The sequence below is a fragment of the Pseudorca crassidens genome, chromosome 17 (assembly GCF_039906515.1).
Source record: "Pseudorca crassidens isolate mPseCra1 chromosome 17, mPseCra1.hap1, whole genome shotgun sequence".
NCBI classification, from domain to species: Eukaryota; Metazoa; Chordata; class Mammalia; order Artiodactyla; family Delphinidae; genus Pseudorca; species Pseudorca crassidens.
In genome coordinates, this window is record NC_090312.1 from 84,615,945 (window position 1) to 84,632,757 (window position 16,813).

General features: G+C 50.8%; 1 long non-coding RNA gene across 1 annotated transcript in view; it reads right to left on the minus strand.

Annotated features, from left to right (window-relative positions):
• Window positions 1–527: 527 nt before the first annotated feature.
• The window catches only part of LOC137210468 (uncharacterized), a 56,276-nt gene continuing 39,990 nt past the window's right edge, over window positions 528–16,813 (minus strand). The window contains exons 3-7 of the long non-coding RNA XR_010936557.1: window positions 14,419–14,617; window positions 12,317–12,521; window positions 11,954–12,128; window positions 10,936–10,997; window positions 528–830 (exon numbers count right to left, since the gene is read on the minus strand). This is a non-coding gene — a long non-coding RNA (uncharacterized lncRNA). The remainder of the gene's footprint in view (window positions 831–10,935; window positions 10,998–11,953; window positions 12,129–12,316; window positions 12,522–14,418; window positions 14,618–16,813) is intronic.

Here is a 16,813-nt window from a genome sequence, read left to right on the forward strand (position 1 = left end):
ATGTCCACATGCCGTCACCCGGGAGTTAGGGCTTCAGCAAGTGTGTTTGGCAGGGAGGGGACAGGAAGAGGGGGACGGGGACAATTCTGCAGCTGCAGCCACCCCAGAGCAAGGCTTCTGCACCCGCTCCCGGGAAAACCAAACCCGAGGTTTCAGGACGCTCTGCTCCGGGCACGGGCTCCTTCTCACCAGGAATCAGCCTCCTCCGTCAGGGTCTCACGAAGAAATGGAGATAAATATGAAGAGGAACAGAAATGTGCATCAAATACACCCAACATATATCTGTTTGAAATTTAGTTTGTTTGAGTAGAAAAGGAGGCCGGGAGGCACCAACCAGCTGGGTCGTCACTGGGCAGCCCCCCTCGTTGGCTGGCTGGCCCAGCCTGAGCCCCTGGGAGCTGAGCCCGACGTGGGGTCTGGCCCAGACGAGTCGGCTCTGTGGCCTTGGGCCATCGAAGTCCCGTAGCCTAGGTTCCTTCACCCGTAGAACAGGGAAATTAAAAAGTACTTATTCCGTGGGTTTCCTTATGAGATTTTAATAAGATAATTCATTTAATGGTGCTTTGTAGAAGCCCAGGACCTCGGTAAATGTCAGCTTTTCTCACAAGAGCACAGCTATTAAAAAACAGAACACGGTGTAACCAAAACAAAACAAGATAAGGACCCAAGCCCCCAGACACTTGGTTTGAGGAGGAGCTCTGTCCCGGGCTACTTCCCAGCCAGCTTGTTGGGACCCGATCGGCGTACACAGATCACGTAGCCATCACAGGAAAGCCGGGTGATGAAGGAATTCACACTCTACACACAAAAGGGTCTCAGCCGATGTTCACCTGCAAAGGTGTCACGTTATCTCACTTGGGTCCTCTTCTCCAACACACGTTGGAACATAATAACCAAACGCACCAGCAGCCCGAGTGCCCGCGAGGCCCCGCGAGGCCCCAGAGGCTCCGCCCTCCCCACCTGCATCCCTCAGCCCAGGGCAGCCAGGGCCCCAACCACCGGAGGCCGACTGTGTCTGGGACGGGGCATTCCGGCTGGCGCTGGGCGTCGTCTTTCTCGCTGAGACCCCCTGGAAGCCCCAGAAGCGTGGGTTCTCAAGGCAAAGCCTCGTCCTCTCCATCACGGGCCAGCTCAGAGGCCCCAACGACCCAGAGCTGACCCCTTGTCCCGGCAACACGAGTTTGGAAGAGAGCAAAAAGGCTCCCCAAACAGGGAGCTCTCCCCACACTCTTCTGCATTTTCACAGGACAAACAGATGCCTCATGGGCCACGAGGACAGCCGCACGCGTGCACAGGCTGGGACCACCTGAGGCCGGGCCCCTCCTCGGAGCAGCACAGATGCCCTGGGAGGGCAGAGGCCTTCGTCTCATCCTGGCTCCATCCTCCGCAGAACATTTCTAGAAGGTGTTTGGACCTGTGAGTTCGTTAAACAGTCACGGGGGACAGAGCCTCCGCTGCGTCTGATCCCAGGACAAGAGGCCCTCGGGAAGCGAGAGTTCAAAGCCTGGCAGGTGCCGAAGCCAGATTCAACCCTGTGAACTAATTATCCACCTGCACAGACCGGGCCGGCTTCGTGGGAAAAGCATGGTCCACACCTGCCTAGAAGCTCACCCGATAAACAGGTTCCCCCACCTCTGGGCCTCGGCCACCAGGTGACGCGCGCACAGCAGGTGAGGCTCCCAGCCCAACACCCCGGGAAACGTTCTCACGCTATCAACAGGCAGGGAAGCTGGGCTCGCAGCCTGAGTCCGTCCTGAGAAATGACGCCTATTGGGTCAAGATGCCTAATTAATCGCAGTGCATAAAAGCAATCACATTTAATACTGTTTCATAGAATGAGAAAATACATAGCAACGCAACAAAAAACTTGATGGTTAGACCATCCTATTTTCTTTAGGGCATTTTTTTTTTTTTGAAAAGTAGGATCATAGGAGCAGGCAACCTGAGCCTTTTTAAGTTTCTAAAGTAACCAAGTCGTCCATGTGGATTTTTTTAATGAGCCTCAACCGAAGAACCTGGGGCCTGAAAGAAAGCGGGTCCCTGGCTGCTGTGCCCCTGACTTCCCTTGTGTCCCTCGTGGGGGGCTTTTCCAAGAGGCAATACGCAAATAGGGCATATTATTTCATTACACATATGTTATAGACATACCTGTATACATACACATACAGGTACATGCTATTTAAAGAGAAAGAGACTAAGGTTGGCTTCAATAGCACTTTGAAATCCTCCTCTAGCGGGGCACCTGGGAGGGGGGGAGCAGAGGCAGAGACCTGAGCCCCCAGCCGCCTGCTCACTAAGCCACTTTTCCCAAAGTTCCCGACTTCTCCATCACCTGACAGACTGCAGGACGAAATCATCAACCGTTACATCTAATTGCTCCACAAATATTACTGGGCATCTGCTGTGTGGCAAGGACTGTAGGCCGAGGGCTGGGCTGAGGGGCCCTCTGCTCCCCTGAGGACCCCTCACGGGGCCAAGTGGGACCCCCACGTCCACGCACTCCCCCAAACCTTAGCATAAATAAACACCCCGCGCTTTAAATGTATGTGTGAAGAGTCTGTTGCCACAAAAAAGGAGAGAACAGACTTGGACGTGAACCAGGATGTTTATCCCTGGAACCAGGCTAAGGTAAGAGGAGATCTGGGATTGTTTTACATGGCAATTCCACTGGTATTGGCCCAGCATTCAGTTTTATTTATAGAGTGTCAGTAAGATGGATTCAGAACAGTAGATAGAGAAAAAAATTAGATCTTTCCCACATAGCTCATAATCAAAATTAATTTAAAACAAAAGCCAGACGCATACGACAGATCAAGGCAGTGCTCCCCACTGACGATAAAGTATTATTATTTAAGTGCAGAGGATAGTAAGCCACGTTTTAATATCATTCTAAGCCTTTAGAGGAAAGCAAAATCAGTTTAATTTCTTTTATAAAAATTAATCAACATCTGTTATTTCTGCCAGTACATGCATTACAACTAAGTGAAAGCAAAGCTGAAATTAGGAACTCAGGAAAGTATCTTTATTCAGAGAACCACCCTCTAGGTTCCAAATCTCACAGTAAGAACCAAACAGCTGAAATTTAAAATATATTTTTAAATATAAAAAATGTTTAATATAAAATAAAACAAATTTCCACCACTGCCCGTTTTCTGGCACATCCTGATGGCAACTTTAAAAACTCTTTCTTTTTGTCTTTTTTTCTTTTTTCTTTTTTTTCCTGTACACGGGCCTCTCACTGTTGTGGCCTCTCCCGCTGCGGAGCACAGGCTCTGGACGTGCAGGCTCAGCGGCCATGGCTCACGGGCCCAGCCGCTCCGCGGCATGTGGGATCTTCCCAGACCGGGGCACGAACCCGTGTCCCCTGCATCGGCAGGCGGACTCTCAACCACTGCGCCACCAGGGAAGCCCTAAAAACTCATTCTTAAAGCACACAGCCGTCTCTAAAGGATGGATTGCCACAATGCTCCCAAAGCCCCTCTGTGTGCCTGTCTTGCAACATGTTGAATGTGATACGTGTTGGATATACCCAGCTTGGACGTTCCCCAACGTTTTTGATGACAAGATTCAAGGACGGCCGAGAAAGGGTCTGGACCTCGCTGCCGCCAGGTCCTCACACCCCTCCCTGCCCGGCACCCCGTACTTTCCCACACAGCGCAGGACTCCCACGGGAACCGGCCCCAGGCTGGGATTCTTTTTATGAATCATTCTCGAATCTCGGCTCTGCCACACTTCGAGATACCGGCTGTTAGCAAAGCGCTACCGCAGCGAAAGGAGGGGGCAGGCACGGCGCCCCCATCCCTGGCCGCTGGGCCCAGATCAGAGCAGCAGCCTAGTCGGGCCCTGCATCCTGAGCTGAGGCTGATGGGGCTGAGAGGGAGGCCGGCCCAGCAGGTGGTCACTCCGGAAAGATCCAGACCCCGTGAGAAGCGGGGCGGGCTGCTGTGGGACCCGGCGGGGACGGAGAGACCCTCGCAGGCCCCTTCCGGGGGCCTGGCCGCGCCTGCTCTTTGGCCGGTGGACGCTCCGGTTCATCAGGGGCACCAGTGTTCACACAGCCGACGTCCTGCAGGTTTTGACTGAGCCTTCAGGAAGGGAACGAACTAAACTGCTGTTAGCTTCTCCCGTCAAAGCCACTTTTCTCAGCTTTCTAAAAACGATAACTAACTTCTGATTTAAGTCTCGCCAGAATAACGTCTTTGCCCAGTATAGTAACTGTTTATATTTTGTTCTTCCTATTTTGTCCTCTGCTGTTGAAAATGTCGATTTTCAGAATTAAGACCAAACCAGCAGGGAGAAAAGTCATTTCAGAACAGAAAGGCGGGTACAAAGCCCAGCCCGAGCCCAGTCAGGGTCTTGACTCCACTGCCGCCGGCAGCGCTGCAGCAACAGGCCTGCCTCTGGGGGAGTCTGAAGGGCGGCCCTCCGACGGGCCCTGTGCTGGCCGGACAGGTTAGTTGGTCCAGGATGCAGCCTCCGAGGGGCCCCAAGGCCGCCCTGCAGTGGGTGGGATGCAGTCCCCCCACCCGGTCTCTGCTGCCAACCTGCAAGGAATCAGTGCAGGCCTTCAATCGGCGCATCACAGTTATGTTTAAAAAATTCTTCTTCTTCGGGCTTCCCTGGTGGCGCAGTGGGTGGGAGTCCGCCTGCCGATGCAGGGGACACGGGTTCGTGCCCCGGTCCGGGAAGATCCCCCATGCCGCGGAGCGGCTGGGCCCGTGAGCCATGGCCGCTGAGCCTGCGCGTCCGGAGCCTGTGGTCCGCAACGGGAGAGGCCACAACAGTGAGAGGCCCGTGTAACGCAAAAAAAAAAAAAATTCTTCTTTGCAAAGTTATCAGCTTGGGAACTTTCTTCAAATTCTGCTTTAAGCTTCTTCTCCTCAAAATACAAATGAGACGGAATCTTCCTGGGAGGCAGGATGAAACAATGAGCAGCGTGCCGGGTCTGAGGATGGACTGTCCCCTCACGATGGCCTGGCGTCCCAGCCCGCAGCGATGTCCACGTAAAGCAAGGTGTCGGGTGAGGCCGTGGGCCTTCCAGGCTCCTCCCTGGGTGGCTCTGTACCACCTGGGACACAGGCCTGGGAGCTTGTTCAAAAGACGAATCCCAGAGCATTTCAGCAGAGGACGCAACCCGGAGTCTCGAGTCGGGGGGCATCCCGGGGCCCACGTTTTCAACAAGGTTCCCTGTGCGTTTGGAGACAGAGTGAGGGTCCCCTTAGATCCTTCCCAACGCCCTGGTGTCTGCTCTTCGGAAGAGCTAAGGTTTACCCACCCCGACCCCGCATCCTAGAACGTGCGACTCCCAAGTCAGGGACACGTCCTCTAGGCTGAAAGAAGGAGTCGCAGTCGCCTCGGTGTCAACAACTCTACGAGCTGCTAATAGACGTGCTTCCCGTTCTAATGATTAAGACTGAAAAAGAAACACCTTTTACGGAAAATCTGGGCAGTGGTCCAAAGGCTTCACGCCAGAAAATAATACTTTGCGTTCTTCTTTGAGACAATCTCTCAGGAACGTATTTGCTGTGAACAGGCAGCTGTTCTCCTGGACTTTCTCCTCCTGAGAGAACCTCGCTCTGTTCGGTGGTTCTTAACCAAGTTCACGTCCCCTGTGACCCCTACAACTGAAAGAGAAGCCGCGTCCCCTGGGGAGCCCGAGGCTTTCTGTCGTCCAGATAAAGAAGCTTTTTCTGGTGCCGTAGTCTCCATGGGGAAGCAGGTTTATGGCTGGAATTACAGGAAATCTTAAAATTCCTTCAAAAGCAGGACATTCCCTGGAATGTCCTGGGAGGGGGCTCCTCGCGGACCTGTTTCAGGGAACAGTGGGGGTGAGGGCGAGACAGGCGAAGCGGGAGGTTCTGCAGAGAAGGGCATCCGCCCCCCTCGGCCGCCGCCCAGGCAGGTGAGGCGGGAGAGGGGCGCGCGCTCAGCCCCTCGCTCCGCTGCTCTTTCGTTCAATCCAGCAAGCGTGTTGCAGAGCCCAGCCGAAGCCCCGCCCCCTGCAGCGGCCTGACCCCACCCGTCTTCGCTCCCGGGGCAGCCCCCGCCCTTCGGTGGGGCCCGGGCGGCGGGACCCTCCTGCTGCGGCTTGGAGACCCCGTCCTACTGAGACGCAGCGGCGCCTGCGCGCGGGGAGCTGGGCGGCGCCGCCGCCAGGAATCGGAAGCTCTGGGAGCCGCGGCCTCGGGAGAGCCGCAGGCCGGGCTCACGTGTGTCGTCTGAGCGGCTCCCTCCTGCCTCTGCGCCCCTCCGCCGTTTGGGGAACGGGACGAGGTACTGGGCACCAACGGGCCGGGCCCCTGTGTTCTTCAGACGGCCCGCGCGTGCCTCCCCGGGGGCCCCTCGGGGGACGTGGGCGATGTCCTCGCACGACTCCCCGACGGGGACATTCCTGCCGCGCGAGGCCTGACCTCCCTCCCCTCAGCTCCCACCCCCAGCTCTTCGAGGTCGGCGTCTCCCTGCCTACAGCCCCCGCCGGCCCCCAGTGTCCACGTGGGACGGGAGCGCGTCATGGAGCTTCTGCCCCAGCAGGCGCTGACCTGGGACACGGAACGGACGTGCCAGACCTGCTGAAAGATCCGGTTCCTCGCTCGTCCCCGTCTGCTGGGAGGAGAAGGTGTCGCAGGAAAGGAAGAAAGTAACCCCTCACCACTAGCCACCCCTTCCCTATGACCTGTAGCCCCGATGACAAGGACTCTGGCCCCTCCCTACTCCAGCCAGCCACCCCAATCATGTTACACCAACTGAGGACAGAGAAGCTGGCGGGATGGTGATCTGCCCCCAGTCCTAACGGGGCTGTGGGTCTGGCCCGAGGAGGTGTTTTGCTGTCTAGACAATCGGAGTCAATTAATGAGCCAATTCAGCAACCTGCTGCAGGAGGGCGGAGGGGCAGAGCGTTTGATAGATTCCCCAGGTGTCCAGAGAGCTCAAGATGCTGCAGGTGGAAAGGCCTGGGGGTTGGAGCAAAGAGGACCATGTGATACGGGCGCTCAGTCCCATTAACTTAGGTGACCCTGGGGTTGGGTTTCTTCACAGCAGCTCTCCTGATGCTCCAGGCCAGAGAACTCCTTGTTGAGGGGCTGCCCTGAGCACTGAAGGCTCACCCCCTGCCCTGCTGCGACAACCAAAAGTGTCTCCGTGCGTTGCCAGGTGTCCCTAAGGTGGTGCAGGGCACAGTTGAGAAGCCCTGTGAGCACAGGAAGCATCAACCAGCCAACATCACCTGGGCTCGTGTTGAGAAGGAGAATCATTGGCTTGTTTATTGATTTTTTTACACCTTATTTCAGTGATCTTTTCAGATAGTCGAACTCTTAATTCTTATGAAAATAAAAGACTCCTCTGAAATCCATCCAGAAGTTATTACCTGAATGGAATGGCTAGATATATAGATACCATAGATGATGTCACATCACTTCTTCTAGCAGACACTAATTTCGGTGATTGGATTTTTGACCAAAACATCATCCAACCGGAAAAGGAAGCCCTACTGTGTGCCCAGCCCAGACTTCTACGTGTTATCCCACCTGCTCCTGAGAGACAGGTATTGCTTTCTTTTCAGAATAGTAAAACAAGGCTCAGAGATGTTAAATTATGTTGCCCCAAGGTCACACAGCTGCTGATTAGAAATGGAATTTAAATAGGTTTGAGGGTGAAATTCATGGACCACAATGCCACAGTCCCATATTTCTCCTGGTCACAGACATCTGCTTCCAGGGCGGTGCCTTCAGCCCTCCTGTCCTGCCCGAGACCCTCAGCTGCAGGCTCTCCACCTCACCATGGACTCTGGCCTGGTTCTTTGTAATCATTCCAGGAATTCGTGGAGCTGTGTTAAACCACCACTCATTATGGACTTAAAAACACACACCTCGTTCTGCAACCTGGGGGCTGGACCACATGACCTCTGTGGACCCATTAGCCCTAACATTCCACGTGTGAGTGACTCTGGTTTTAGAATTTTGTAGGATGTGACCATTGTTCCTGACATCTCGGAGTTGTTGTTTTTCTCACGCTATTATCTCGCCGCTTCAACTCAGGTCGGTATTTCTCACCCTAGCACATCCTAGTTTCGTCTCCGTCATGCTGACTGGCAGCTCCATGGGATGACCTGTTTGTATCCGCATCCCCGTATCTGGAGCCAGCTGTCAGCAGCTCTGCTTAGAGCTCACCGTGAGCTAGCTCAGCCACCGCAGAGGAAGTGACTGTCCTACAACTTTTTAACATGTCTCATTTGTGGTTACAAGGAGTGAGTGAAAAGATGGGGAAAGAGGATAGAGCAGGGTTTTCAAATTTGTTTGTTTGTTTTCAATTAACAAAAAACTGCTCAAACAAAATTTAAATGGAAGCCCAGTGTGTTAAACAGATAAAAACAGAGTTGCTTTAAGTTAGTTTTTGGATAAAGGCCTGGAGTCTCACTTGATCATCCTTTACCTCCTATAACGAATGCCCTTTGTAAACTTCTTGCAGACCTCCTAGCACTTCAACAAACACCACTTTAAAACTGTTATCCTGATAAAAGCAATTATGGAAAGGCCAACAGGAACCTCCAAAGATCCACTCTTTCATAAAAGCAACAAGAACACTGGGAAAAAGTGCAAACTCAACCTTTTCAGAACTCTGGAAATTATCCAAAGGATTACAACAATCCAGGGAGTGTTTATTCAAGAAAAATGGCTGAATTTCAGTAAAAACAGTGAGCTTTGTGGCGTTTTAACTTGGCCTATTCCAGTCTCCCTTGTATTCGTTTCTTATTGCTTCTGTAATAAATTACCACGTACCCAGTGCCTTAAAACTGCACAAATTTATCATCTTACATTTCTGCGGGTCAGAAGTTTGACACGGGTCTCACTGGGTTAAAATCAAGATGGTGGGAGCACTGCATTTCTCTCTGCAGGATCTAGGGACCATCTGTGGTCAGGTTGCCCTCATCCTTGGCTCACGGCCCCTCCATCCTCAAGGCCAGCAGTGCAGGTTTGGGTCCTTCCTACATCACATCACGCAACCTTCTCTTTACTCCTCACCCACTTTTAAGGACCCGTGTGATTACATGGGGACCACACAGACAGCTCAGAACAACCCTTTTTAAGATCAGCTAGTTAGCAAACTCAATTCCATCTGCAAAACTATTCCTCAAAAATGAAGGAGAAATTAAGACATTCCCAGATAAACAATAAATGAGAGAATTTGTCACTAGCAGTCCCGCCTTACAAGAAATACTAAAAGAAGTGTTTCAAGCTGAAATGAAAAGACATGAGATGGTAACTCAAAGGCATATTAAGAAAAAAAGAGCACATTAAAAGTCAACTACACTGGTAAATATAAAAGACATTGTAGGGACTTCCCTGGTGGTGCAGTGGTAAAGAATCTGCCTGCCAATGCAGGGAATACGGGTTCAAGCCCTGGTCCGGGAAGATCCCACATGCTGCGGAGCAACTAAGCCCGTGTGCCACAACTACTGAGCCTGTGCTCTAGAGCCCGTGAGCCACAACTACTGGCCCCACGTGCCACAACTACAGAAGCCCGCGCACCTAAAGCCCGTGCTCCGCAACAGGAGAAGCCACCACAGTGAGAAGCCCATGCACCGCAACAAAGAGCAGCCCCTGCTCGCCGCAACTAGAGAAAGCCCGTGCACAGCAACAAAGACCCAACACAGCCAAAAAATAAATAAATTTTTAAAAAGACAGTGTAAATATATTTTTGTTTGTAACTCTTTTCTTTACCATACGATTTAAAAGATAATTGTATAAAGCAATAATTACTAAAATGTGTTGATGGGCTTGTAATGTATAAAGATGTAATTTATATGACAGTAATAGCACAAAGGAGAATGGAAGACATATAGTTATATTGGAGCAAAGTTTTTGTATTCTTTTGAAATTAAGTTGGTACATTTCTGGACTAAGTGGTTTTAAACTGTGTGAATAATTAAAATTAATGGAGAAAAAGAGCAAAAAGCACATAACACATAAAGAAAATAAATAGCAAAATGGAAGCTGTAAAGTCTACCTTATTATTAACTGCATTAAATGCAAATAGATTACACATGCCAATCATAAGAAAGACACTGGTAGAGTGAAATAAAAAAAACATGATCCAATTATATGCTGCCTGCAAGAGACACACTTCAGATTCAAAAATACCAATAAATTTAAAGTAAAACGATGGACCCGCAGACTCACTGCAATACCCAACAAAATCCCGGCTTGATTCTTGAAGAAATTGACAAGTTCACCATAAAATGTATATGTCAAAGCAAGGGATGCAATATAGCCAAAAGAGTATTGAAAAAGTAGAACAAAGTTAAAAGTATCACACTTCCTGATTTTAAAACGTACTGCAAAGCTACAATAACGAAGCAAGTGTGATATTGGCATAGTAGACATATAGAATAATGGAATAGAATTGAGAAAGCAAAATTTGACCCATACAACTATGGTCAATTGGGTTTTGGGGTTTTTTGTTTTTTTTGTGGGGTTTTTTGGTCAAATGTTTTTTGACATGGTGCCAAGACAATTAAATGGGGGAATAAATAGTCCTTTCAACAACTGCTGCTGGAACTGAATATACACATCAAAAAAATGGACTAGGACCTCTACATCACAACACACAAAAATCGTCTCAGAATGGATCACACACCTACATGTGAGAGCTAACACTACAAAACTCCTAGAATAAAACAGAGGAGCAAGTCTTCATGACCTTGGTTAGGCCTGTGGTTCCTTTCTTTCCTTGTGATGTCTGTGACTTGGATATAATGCCAAAAGCACGAGTGACAAAGAAAAAATAAGTACATTGAACTTCATCAAAATTGAAAACTCTCGTGCTTCAAAAGCATTTGTGTGCCAAAAAGTGAAAAGACAGCCCACAGAGAGAGAAAATATTTCCAAATCCTGAATGTGATAAGGCACTTATATCAAGGATTTATATATATTTACTTACATAACATGGTTTCCAAGTTGATGAGACGGTCCATTGGCAGCTGAAGTCGGGAACTCTCGAATCTAAATAGTAACAAGACAAGTTTGAGTAGATATTCCTCTAAAGAAAATAAGCAAACAGCCAATAAGCACATGTAAAAAAAAAAGATGCTCAACATGATTAGTCATAAGAAAAATATAAATTGAAATCATAATGAGGTATCATTTCACACCACAAAGATGGTAAATCAATAAGGCAGACAATGACAGGTGTAGGTGAGGGTGTGGGGAAGCTGGGCCTCGCGCACTACCTGTGGGATTGTAAAATGGTAGCACCTTTTTGGAAAACAACTTGACAGAAAGCCTGTCTCGTCTGGCTTCTGTGGCTAGAACTTCCAGTGATATGGAGTAAAAGTGATGACAGTGGGCCACTTTTACTCAAATTAGTATTGGGAGTCCCAGCCATAGCAATCAGAGAAGAAAAAGAAATAAAAGGAATCCAAACTGGAAAGGAAGAATTTAAAGTGTCACTATTTGCAGATGACATGGTACTTACTATATATAGAAAATCCCAAAGATGCCACCAAAAAACTATCAGGACTCGTCAATGAACTTGGTAAAGTTGCAGGATACAAACTTAATATCAAGAGATCTGTTGTGTTTCTATACACAATGAACTATCAGAAAGAGAAATTAAGAAAAGAATCCCATTTACAGTTGCACCAAAGAGAATAAAATACCTGGGAATAAATCTAACTAAGGCGGTAAAAGACCTGTACTAGGAAAACTGACGAAACACTAAAGAAAGAAACTGAAGATGACACACAAATGGAAAGACAAACTGTATCTCTGTCAGTTTCCCTGGGACTCTCTGGGGAAACAGAAGGTTTTCTCATTACAATAAAACACATAACATGGTTCCCATGTTGGTGACACATTCCATTGGCCGCCGAAGACGGGAACGTTGTCTGGAAGCTCAGAGGTGGAACTGTGTTAACAACAGGTGGTGCGTTCGTGGCCTGGAGAACTTCAGCATTTACCTTGCCCTTTAATCTTCCCGGCAGGAGGGAGCAAAGCACAGCCTCTCCACACTGACCTGGCCTCCTGCCCCTCCCGAGAAGCCTGGGCGTCAGGGCCGTACTGCTCAGTCCCAGGTGCAGGGTAGCATCAGGGTGCTGGCACCAACAGGTCCCTTCCTGTGTCCTGCACCTGTCACTGGACAAGATGGCACACAAGTGAGGCAGAACGATGTGGGGACGGGAATGGTATGGCCCCCTCGCCAGCATCCCTGCCCCAAACTCCACCCCCAGCTCCCGGCACGTCCCCCTGGTGGTCCCCTCCCGGTGATGTCCACCATTTCCCCGAACTTTGTTCCTGTAATACTTCTGTGTCACCAGGCTCACCTACTTGTCTTCCCAATTAGGCCACACCTCCTGAGAATGGGACCTAAAAGTGACATCACAGTGGCCGAGGTGTAGCCCTGTGAGTCATGAGGCGCCCACGGAGCATCGGGGCCAGAGGCGAATGGTGCCTTGAGAGAGGTCATCCGGGGCGATGGGCGGCTCACAGGAGCAGCTGTAAAGTTGCCAGCTTGTAACAGAACCTCATCTGCAAAGAGGCACAGAAGCTGATGTTGAAGATGTTTAACATTTGCTTCCATAATATTCCTATATCCTAACTTCCATGACAAACATTGTAAATATTAAAATCTATTTTAGCTGGAAAGGCCGGTGTACGTTCTGTGCACTATTTAATCTCTGTGTACACTAGAGGGTGAGCTTAAACAGATTGATCCCTCACCCTCTGACGTTCGGATGTCTCGGGAGAAGAGGCACAACAGAGAGGGGTTTCCGGTTCCCCTCCAGGTACACTGCTGGAGACGGGCAACATTGCTGTCCACGGAGGGGAGGACCGCGGCCAGCCCTGGCCATGGGGACTCAGGCGTGGACACACCTGGCCCTGCCCAGTAACTCCAGCCCCCGCTAGAGCATCTGGATTCACCCAGTGGGGCGCAAACACCCTCAGGGGCCAGCTGGGCTGCCAGGGGACCACGCAGGTGTCGCAGGAGATGGAGGTGACACAGGTGACGTAGGGCATTTTGAAGGCAGCCCCTCCCTTCATCACAGGCACGGTTCTCGGGTTCCCTGTCGTTTTCTACCTTCACACACAGCAGAAGATCTCATCTCGGCCAGACCCTGGTTTTCTGGAATAACATAGCATAACCTTAGAATGGAATGGAACAGGCCATGTTTTCCTGCCATGACGGGTGTGGCTCCCTGGTGAACCGTGCAGGTGCACCCCCGCCACGCTTCAATAAACAGCCGTGAGCTCTGAGCGCTCATCAGATGCTGGGCATTTATTTCGGATCCAACAATCCCGTGGATTAGATATCATTATTATCCCCATTTCGCAGAGGAAAAAGCTAACGCATCAGAGGTTGAAGGGTGGACTAGGCCACGTCACAGCTGCTGAGGGAGCTTTGGGGTGTTTGAAGCAGCCCATCCAAGCAGCACCAGCAGGGGCAGGGCCTTCACTACGGCAACAACAACCCCAGGGCCGGCGCGACATCCAGCTTGCCCCCCTGCCCCTCCCCCGCCCCCCAGCCATGCTGCCTAATTTAGTTTAGTTCCAGAGAGTCAATAAATTTATTATTTTAAAGGAAAATGAAAACATTCCAGAAGAACATTCGAGTATAATTTCAAGCTCAAAAGAACACAAAGATCACTTTACAAAGAAGCGCTATAATGAATGAACTCTTCATGGGGGGCGGGGAGAAGAAGGAAAAATAAAGCTGGATTCTCCTCAGGATCAACTCAGCCCTTTAATTCTGACTCTCGGTTACTAACAAAACATTCTCCTGCACAGAGCTTCACCCCACAGCTTTATCAAGCAGGAGGCTATGGGAACCTTCACCAAAAGTGATCCGTGTATTTTTCTCATAAATCATCAGCGTTGCTATTGTCCTTTCAATAAAATTTTAGGAAAGAAAGAAAAGTAAATTCTTCAGAACTCAAGACCTGTTGACAGATGTTGCTGTTTCCCTGGCTTTCCTCTGTAAAGTACTCCAGAAGAGTCAAAGGAAAGATACATTTTTAAAAGAAAGAAAAAGAAAAAAAAATTTAATGAAAAATCTAAATGGAAAGTAATACTGAGAAAAATATATTCATAGGGAAAGCGGAAGCGTCAGCCGGAGGGAGGGGGAGGGGGAGACTGCATGACCTGGCCTTGTGCCCCCTCCCCGGGCACATGTAAAGGAAAATAAAAAGTGGGCATGCACGAACAAGTGAGTCTAACTGACCGCAGTCAGGTCACAGTGTTCTGCTGGGAAGCCCCCGGAAAGGGCGCTGCAGGAAGTTATGAAATCCTAACAGCTCAGGCCCAACACTGGGTTGGTTGTGTCCGTGAAGGTCTTCTCCGACCATCGACGATCAGCCAGCATGAGAGGTAACAAAGTTTTATAAGGAAGCCTCTAGAGAGAAAACAAGAGGTTTTAGTTCCCCATTACCTGAGGGCTGCCGAGACCCAGGTAGGTGTTCAGCCGTCGACCCGGTTCCTTCCCTGGAAGAGTGTGGGGGCATTTCCTGTCCACCCTGCACTCCTAGGAAGACCAGCGATGGCCTCGTTCACACTGATCCCCAGGCGGCGGGACTCAGGGGCACCATCCCCATCACAACCATTTGGAAGGTGATTCTTCTGCCTACACACTGTAGATTTGCCGCCAGTAGGACAAGTGGAAAAGAGAGAAGGACAAAGCAGGTAAGAACTGGCCAAACAATGTCCTTTAGCCTTGCTAAGACCCAAACCTGCACCTCCTTCCTGCGGTTACAGCTGCGAGCCGCGCGCGTGAAGGGCGCGGAGGCACCCGGGGGGCGCCGCGGCCGCGCGGGGTCCTGGGCACCGCTGGGACGCCTGGCAACTCTGGACTCACGGGAGGAGTGGGAGGGAAGCAGCGGGCGGTGCAGTCAGGCTGCACCCAGGGCGTGTGCAGGAGGAACACCCAGGGCCATGCAGGACGGGGTCCTCAACGTGCTGCACCCTGTTCTGGGGGCAGCCCAACGCCTGGCACACCCACCCCCGACCCCTCCTCTAAAGGGCTCTCACTCTCGGGGCTACTCCACCCGCCCTCGCCCACCAGGGCCAGCCTGGACAGCCCCTGCGCCCAGAGCCCACTGCGGTCGTCACGCCTGCCATCCTACGGCTGCTGTTCTGCCCGGCCAGGTCCTTCCCACCAAATCACAGTACAGGAGCTCCCTCCAGACTGTAAGCCCCGCCCACTCCCTGATCTGCACCTGGTCTCCCCACGCCACACCAAGGTCTGTAGTTAAGACAGGCAGGCAGCCCGGGGTCTACAGTGTCTGCACCCTCACACCTGCCACACCTGCCACCCAGCTGGCCAGGTGACTTTGCCTCTTGGGCGCTGATGAGCCACGCTTCTTCTAGATAAAGAAACGCCATCCCTGCTTCTCTGCTCTAGTGTAACAGCTGCTGCCCGTCCCACTCACTGGGAAAGGCAGAGATCTCTTTCTTCATTACTTCAAACTTTCCTTTAAATCTTCAGTTACAATGTCTCATTTCAAACATCAGAGGTCTTCCTCCCACAGGCAAACTCCCAGGGGTGGGAAGAGCTCTGGGCTGGGGGTAAGAAGCTGCACCCTGACACCTGCACTGGGCCCAGGAACCTGGGCCGGGTCGCCTCCAAGCCCTGAGGCTCTGCGTCCTTACTGAAACGATGATGCTGGTCCCACAGAGCTCTGAGGATCGCGCCAGCCCTCCAGGGAGGCCACCAGAGTGGAGCTGGCTGCGTCAGGGCTCCCCATACTCCACAATGGCCACTTGTAGCTCTGGTGACAGCCCCTGGGCAAGGGCACTTACTGCCCCTCGTTGGCACACGAATCTCAATGGAGAAACTATTCCTGAACGGTTTCAGTGCTGTTTATGGGTCCAATGGTTCACAAATGCTTTCCTTTCTAAACCCAGACACTGCCCTCAGACGGTCCCTTTCCCAGAATTCGTCCTTCCACGTCTCTCCCTGTGAGTTCCTCTAATGTAACCTCTTATCCAGAAGAGGTTCAGCTGCCCAAAATCAAGAGCTTCTATAATTTAATCTGGTTACGAAATCCCTTAAGGAAAAATAATGAGGAAAAGCTTTCTGGTGGGGAAGTTATATTGTGGAAAAACGACCTTGCTACTTACGAAGTCAGGTTCACTTCTGAATAGCTAAATGTATGCCCAGAAATGTACGTACTATGAGATGTGGTTTTCCTTTGAAGGTCTGAGCTGTGCTGAGTGCTGGGCTGTGGGGTCTCTTGGGGATGATGTAAAGTAGTTCAGACTCTCATTACCCAGAAGAAGGGCTGACTCCAGATCTAGCAATGGGGAGTCACAGCTTTGCATCAGATTGTGATCCTTTCCCTCAAGGCAACAAATTTCTCAATAAATGACAATATTGTTTCAACAGAGAAACTGCTGTTGCGGATTCAGTGAGTACTTTTCCAAATTCTGTTTCTATTCTCACACAAGAGGATTAATCACAAGTAGTTTATAACATCGCAAAGAATTCAAGGATCAATGAAAAATGTTGAAGTCTTGACTTAGCATGAAGATGACTTCCACTTTTACCACGTCTTCCTTGTTTGGAAGATAATGACAGCGTCAGGCATCATCTCCTGGAGGCACCTCAGAAATGCCTCCCGCTTTTGTGTTCCAGGACACGGATCCACGACAGCACCCCGTGTCCTGATTGGAGCCGCCTCTCCTCCTTCCTCCCCTGGGGACTCGGTGAGACCTGCCCCCTTCTCACACCAGGACCATGTCCACCTTCCTCCACAGATATCCGCCCCCCTGCCTCCCTGCTGCCCTAGCCGTGTGGAATCGCCCCCTGACTGCCCCATGACCCTGCC